A 7,852-nucleotide genomic window follows, 5' to 3' on the forward strand; every position below is an offset into this window, starting at 1 on the left:
GCCTTTTTATAGCTGATGGTTTAACAGTAATTGGTCCCTGTCACTCTCACCTGTTTCAGGCGTTGAGATTCCTGACCATCCCGCTGTATAATTTAGAACTGATTTATAGGAAGAATGACAAAACATTACCAATCTCAGCTGAAACATACTTCCACTTGAACTGGAAAGTTAAAATTTGCTGGAAAAAGGTCGTTCAAGTTTGTTTTACTGTGCTCATTGCCCTCAAATTAAGTCTGCTCTTTCAAGAGGGCAGGTCTTTGAGGAGTTTCACCATATACAATATTGAAGAGACCTCAAGCCACTGTGAAGAGCACAGGCTTAATATGAAGAACCAGCCTCACCTCCGCATTGCCCAAACCCAATGTATCACGTCCTCTGAGGAACTAGAATGAGCATGGTTTTTAAAAAGGAACTATGTAAGTCAATTTTACCTATTAAAAAGTCCGCTATCAGGCACAGATTTGAAGGTCAGTTCTGTACGGAGACATTTCTAACAATGACCATTTGGTAAGTCACCAAGGTGCTGATACACCAGCTTAGGAATGTCTTAGGTCCAGAACCTTCTTACGGAGAAAGGAAGCATCTAAACATGTGCATAATCATCTTTTATATATATTTTTTTCCACTGAAAAGTTAGGCAAAAGATGGAAACATATCAACAAAGTGACTTAGAAGAAGTTTGGACTGAATATGTACTTAAAACAGATTGATTGATTTCACGGGATTTAACCATTTTCTTATAAGGGCTAGGTAATCATTTGGAAAGGCATCAACCTTGCTTAGCTTTGATCCGTGACATAAAAGGACATTAACATAATGCCAACCAAGGTTACAGTCAAGAACTGAGAAGGCATTAGAGTTGGTCCAGGAACTATTTGACCCAAGACTTTCAATTAAGGAACGGGGTGAATGGCTGTTTGACGACAAGCAATTTCCCTTCACTTTCTCAATCAGCTTTTAACAAAAAGGTTCATAAAATATGCCAGCACAGCTCAAGGCGACACAGCTTGTTGCATTTCATGCCAGTGAGTTCAGTTTCTGTGAAAGTAAAAATAATGCAATTCACTAAGTTCTAAAATTTTCTGTAATATATGTGGAAGTGGTAGGTAAAGGGGTCATTTAGAGCTGTCTGGTGTAATTACATTATAGATATCAAATTCTGGCATTTTTAGATATATACATCTGTCAACCATTTCTGAAGGCAAAAAGAAAACCAAGAGTGCTGAGGTGGAGACACCCCTAAGATAATAATAATAATAAAATAAATAAATAAATAAATAAGTGATAATTTAGAGAGAGAATTTACCATTTCTGCTTCATATTTCGATATTCGGCATCCCAAGTGTGAGCCACCAAGAAAAAATACAATGTAATACTGCCTGGGTAAAACTCCTAGATCACCTCAAAAGGTGTTTTTTTTTTTCCTAATTTTTTTCTTTTTCTTTCTTTCTTTCTTTTTTTTTTCTTCTTTTTTTCCTTTTTTGAGTGGGGAAGTGAAGGGAAAGAGTGGGCTGGGATATACTCTGGTTTGATTGTTTTTAAACAAAGAAATCAAGCCCCCGAGCCATCGATCCACTGCCATGTTAAAGGTTATCATATTTACCACCAGGAATGCACAATCAAGCAATCAATTTCCTAATTACAAAAGGTGCAGTGTATTTCTGCCATCAGGTGCAGGTAGTTTAAGAAGCTAATCACAGCTCAATTAAAAGTTACTGCTCCCAACTGGGAGTGATTGGGTGAACGCATCTAATCCATGTAAAAATAAAGCAAAGCCATATCATTTGAATGATCAATAAAAAGTATCAATTAACGTGTAATCTCATAAACAGCATATGTGACCATCAGCAGGAACAGCACCTTTTATCACTCATTTTCAGGTAGATTTAAACTCAAAGTTGTTTAAATAACTTACAAATAAGAAACTTAGTTGCCAAGAATCCACTAGAGGTTTTAATGCCATAAGGAACAACACCTACTGGTTTTAACTGGATAGTTCACGAGTATAGAAACCCCAAAATAAATTAGGAAAAAAGATAATCTAGTGTCTGAACAGCCTTCAGGCAGTTCGAGCTTCAGTTTTAAGCTCCTCACAAATTCCAAGACTACATGAAGCATTACCCCCAAAAATTAATGAGTTTAAGCCAGCTACGTTACACAGTGTTACTTTTATCTTCCAGCACTTCAGAAACTTATAAATATCCACTGAGAAGAAAGTTCTGTTTCTAGGATGAGGGCAGCAAATTGGGCACACTGCTTCCCTCCAGATAGGGCCAGAAACCAGAGACTGGTCCACGCTGTCACCTTCAGCCCTGCTGCTCCTTGGGACTAGGAAAGGAAAGGAGAAAAAAGCCCCCTGGTAGACCAAATCTAAAACAAACAGGTATTTCTTTCAATGTACCCCCGTCCCTTCTCTCCCTACAAGGATATTACGCTGGAGGTAGAGCAAACTTCACAGGCAATTGCAGCAACAACAAAACAAGAGATTTGCTTTCCCTCAGACCATTTTAAACAGTAGCTGCAGAAGACTTCTCTGCATTTTAGTGTCAGAAAGTGCATTGTTACTCTCCCTTGCCATCACACAGACCGTAGGAAAGCACCAAACAAATTAAAGCATACATCCTTTAGGAAAAAAAGGGCCTGCTCCTGCCTTCCGCAGCCACTCGCAGCCACAGTGCTGCTACCTGCCAGGACGGGAACGGCTGCAGCAGCATCCTGGCCATCGCCTCCGATCCAAAGGAAAAAACAGCCGAGGCCTGTTACGAAACAAAATGGTTTACAGCAAGCGTAGGAAATCCTCATTTTATACAGACACAAAAGGTCGTCTTTGCAGATATTTTTTTCCTCAATTCTTTTTTTTTTTTTTAATCTATTTAGTTTTGGACTATAAAAGAGAAAACCAAAAGGAGAATGTATGATGCTCAAAAACCATCTCTCAAAGCAGGCAGATCAAAAGCAATACAGGCACAAGGAAAACTTCTGAAACCAGTGACACCCTACAGCTCAAGCGCTGCACTTTGGGGTGTCCGTCACGAACACAAGTTCTGCACCACCAGCTCTGAGGGGTGCACACATAATCAGACATAAAACAAAAGTGTTGAATCTATAGTTTCATTTTCTTCCACGGCATTTTCTGTTTCTGAAGCAACCCGTGTTTTCTGCACAGAGTTAACCAGGTCCGTAAAGGCTACAAATGGGGGTTCAGTGCAGAGCAAAGGTCTGAGCTCGGTAACTGTAGGTGATAAACAGGAGAACGCTCTGGAGAATCCCACAGCATGGAGAAAAAGCAAGCTCAGAGAGCAGCGCAGCCCCAGGGGCCAGCTCCCAGGAACTTATTTCCTTCTGACTCTCTTCCCGCTGCTTCTTGCCTGCAAATAATGACTGCTTCTGCCAGCTCTGAGCCAAAACGGGGATTTGTCCAAGAAGGGGCTCTGAGCTCAACCTAAACAACAAGGGACACAACACAAACTGGGCTGGAGACTAAAACCGCACATTACAAGAAATGTTTGTTGTCTTTTTGTGGTTTGTTTGTTTGTTTTTTCTTTTCTTTTCTTTAATGCCTTCCACACCAGCGAACAGGGATCTAAAACTCACTCCATTTGCCTTAGTCTGTACCTACAGACTCACTCCTTCACTGAAATATATCTGTCGTATTTACACCATCCCTGCAAACAGACAAGCCTTACAGAAACACCAAGAAGTGAAATGCATTTTCCTATACTTAAATAGATATTTTCTGCTCACAGTGACACCTTATTTGTATGTGGAGTGAAGCACAAAATAGCCATAACTGAATTTCTTGCAGGCAAAAAGTCTGATGTATACCTTTAAAATAAATAGCTTCAACATTTTTAAAACACTACAGAACATGAGGACAAGTCTCTGAAGCTTGAGTGTAGTTTATTGTAAGTTCAGAACTAGATGGAATGTAGAGCCAGGAAAAAGAAAAAAAAAAAAAGGAAAAAAAGTATTACAAGTTGTTGTCTACCTGGGGTATCTTTCCTAAGGCATCTTTCCTAAGACCTGAAAAAGAAATATTTTTTTAATGAACTATAGCACTTATTAAAGTTTTAATAGTATTTAATAATATATATTTTAAAATAAAATAGCAAAAAAATTAAAGTTCTGTGCTTTGATTCTCATATGAGAAATGGGATAATATTCAAATATTTTCGTTTGGGTAGGTAAATAACAGTGGTGTGGTACACTGCACGAGTTCCTCTGGAGATTACTGCCCTGGGTTTGGAGTTAGCTGAACGTCTGCCAAGCCCTGGGCAGCCTGCACCGTCCTTCTGCAGTATTGATCAGCGCGTGTATGACGGTGGACCAGGAAGAAATATAATTGAAGTAACCAAAGTTAACCACTCTAGCTCTCTGCAGAAGTCCCTCTCAGTACAGTGGGGGTGTTGCCCCTGGCAGTTTGGGACCCTCAGCCCTCAGCCGCCCCCCACTTCATGTGGCTGGACCTGGAGGCGGCACAGCCCCAGCACAGGGGCAGCACGCTGCCAGGGAGGTGTGCTGCTGCCTTGGCTCTTGCCACCGGCACCGGTACCTGTCTGCTCCCACCGATACCTGCTCAGAAAAAAAAAAAAAAATGTCCTCCAAAACCAGCAGGTATTTTTTCTGACATTTTAGCTCCTTGAATTAGACCCTTAGGTCATCAGGCAAATTGTAGCAGTGTGGTAAGACGTAGCGGGGACAGAGAAGGACTCTCGCTCACAAGTAGCATCAGGAGAGGCTTTACAGTGCCAAGAAACTAAACTTTTAGAAGTCTTCCTTCCAAACTCAATTGGCTCTTACAAAGGCAGATGTACACAATGCGCCTGACATAACCTGCTGCTAAGGGACTAAAGACATCAGCCACTCCACTGACAGAGCTGAATAAATCCAAAGGTGGGGAATTAAACAGGATGGCACGGCATTAGCATCAGAGAAGCTTTGTCAGCATGAGACTTTTCTGTTTAGTCCAGGGACAATAGATTCTCGCCACCTTTTCACTAAGAAATCACAATGAAGATTTTATAATTGGAGTAAATCTGGTGTTAAAAAAAAACATACTTTCCTAGACAATTATAATTAGTGACACCTTAGGCAACAGTAAATAAAAAAACAATAATAATAATATTAATAATAGTAATAAATCTTTTCATAATTGTAATGCAGACCCACTGTTTAGGATTAGTGCTTCTTTATTTAGGGACTATTCCAAAATATCCTGAGGCCGACAGGACCTTTACACTAACTTCAGAAGGCTCTATCCAATTCTACCGAGCAGTGTAAGAAAATGTAAATCAAAGAAATAGTGAGAACTTAAAGGTACTTGAGTGAAATGCAGGAAGTGCGTTCAGAGCCCAGGGCTCCCTGCATAGCATTTATTTTAACTTCTAATGTTGTGTCGTCTTGTTTAATGAACAGGAATCATACTTAGCCCTACTATAGGAGGAATTCACCAACAGATTACTTAGGAAAAAGAAAATCATTCATCTTATATTATCTTAATATTTCATTAGCATTTCTAACAGAAACTCCCTCACATGGAAAACAGCTTCAATTCAACAAAAAATATGTGCAGAGAATCTTCCCCAAGCAGTATAAGCAGAGATTTAGAACTGTTCTGAATTTAGAAAGATATTCATTCACTCCCTTTGCTTTGAAAATACAGCCATAACTAATTTTTAAACTAAATTTTATTCTGAGAGATTTTTATGGCACAAAAGTATTTGGAGTTATACACGAACAAGACAGCTAAAATAGACCCTCAAATAACACTTTGAGCAACTGCTCGACCTCATGAAGGGAATCAGAGCACCATCCCGGCCACACTTCACCCTCGTTAGGGGAATGACCTCGCAGGGCCATTGTTTGGTCATTGCTGCAAAGCAGAGCCAGAGAGGGAAGGGTTCCTTCGGTGGGATCCCCTGAACAGAGAAGGCAAGGAACCGACTCCACTTTGAAGGTGGCCTAGTGCGGCGTCCTTTAATGAGTGGTGACAGTTCTGCTGAACCAGACACCCAGCTCAGCACCCTTAACGGGCAGCAGCTCTGCCAGAGTCCACAAAAATAAAACTGGTTTGAAAAGCAGAGGAGAAAAGTGAATGCTAATTATTAATTAGTAGAGCTTCAGGCAATTATGTAACTATCAGTGGAAAACTAAGACAGATACTTGACAAAATCAGACAGAGAAGGAAACAGAATGACAGGATGCTGGGCCAAACCTGACAAAAGTGTCAGCTCAGTCCCCAGGGAAATTACACCTTTCATGTCCATTTACATTTGAAGTAACGGGAAGGTACAATAAAGAAGAAGAATGACTCAGTCCCGCTGAAGGAACTCAACATGACGTGCGTTCTGCTTCCAGGCATCCACTCCACAATTATTTTAAATCACTGGCATCTTTGTGGCACAAATGAAATATATGAACATTGAAAATTAATGTGTTGAAAACCACGGACCTATTTGCTTTCTTTCAATTTACTCTTGCGTTTAAAATCTTGGACAGAGTACTCCAAGCCCCGGCCTTCTTCAGTTCAGAATTGGCTGTGGGTGGCCCAAGTTGCTCACTAGGACTTTTCTATGCAAATCTTGGAGGAATTTGGCTTGTACTTTTTAGAGAATCCTTTGTCGCCCTGTGGCATAAGGGGAGACAAGCAATATCATCTCAGGAAGAGCAGAGCTCTCCTCCATGCCCTTTACACGTTGCTCACAGCACAGCAATGGCTTGTTGTGGGATTATCCAGTCCAGATTCTTCCTCATGGGTTGAGCATCAGGAAAATTACCCACTTTCTTATTATGCCAAAGATATTTTGCATCATCATATTTTATTTTATTCACAATAAAAAGTTTGCAAAAATAATAAATGATTGCAGAGCTCAATTTTCTTCCATAGTGAAAAATTTCTGTCTTGCTCTCAACATGAATCAAATTTGCAAGGACATACAGGGACAAACCTAACACCTAACTTCTGCACACAAACCAGGCTTTGTGTGCATTTCTTGTATTTTCCACTATATTCTGGGAAAAAGAAAAAAAAAGTGAAATTGAAGTATTCCCCAAATATCAGCAAATCTGTATTCTGTATGAGGTACAAAACACTCTGTGTGACTGATGTCCGAACTGAACATCTCTGAAACACAATGTTTAAGATAGAGCACAACACCGGAAAACAAATGCCAGATTTCTTGATGCTGGAGATATTTTTCCAAGTAAAACTCTTTTTGAGAGGTCAATTTAAAATCACTTCATGTTTTTATCTTGGCATTCAACAGCAAATAAAATATTACCAACCTAACTTCTGAAGTATTCACAACTGCACGGTGAAAGTCTGAAGTCTGTTATCACAGGCACTTCTTGCCTTCCAAACTGAAGGCCCTGTGCTGCTCAGCTACTTCCCTGGCAAGCTGCAGTCAGGGCTTATGCAGGCAAAGACCATCTGCACGCCCTTCTTACCATGCTAAGAAAAAGAAGATACTGGGAAATATCTTTGGTCTGGGAAAAATAAAAAATAAAAAGTTCTTTTTCACTGCATTTTAGGAGTCAAGAATAGGAAGAAAGCTACGAGACTCCTAACACCACACATTAACGTGGCTAACAAGGATCCTGGCACTATGAATAAGGTCTCTGTTTCGTGCCAGGAGCCATCAGGAGGAGCAATTGTTTTCTGTCACAGCATTGTTTCATTAACAATAAAGGAAATTAGGAAACTGTGAATTTTACTTTCTCTTTTTTTTTTTCTCCCCACCTTTTTTTCCTCAGCTACATTCTAGCACTTTCCCTGCTGATCTTCCAGACTATCCTTTCATGCCTTGGAAGAAAAAGGCATTTCAAGACAGTTTATTTTCCAGTCACTCCAAGC

The sequence above is a fragment of the Anser cygnoides genome, chromosome 7 (assembly GCF_040182565.1).
Source record: "Anser cygnoides isolate HZ-2024a breed goose chromosome 7, Taihu_goose_T2T_genome, whole genome shotgun sequence".
Lineage (NCBI taxonomy): Eukaryota > Metazoa > Chordata > Aves > Anseriformes > Anatidae > Anser > Anser cygnoides.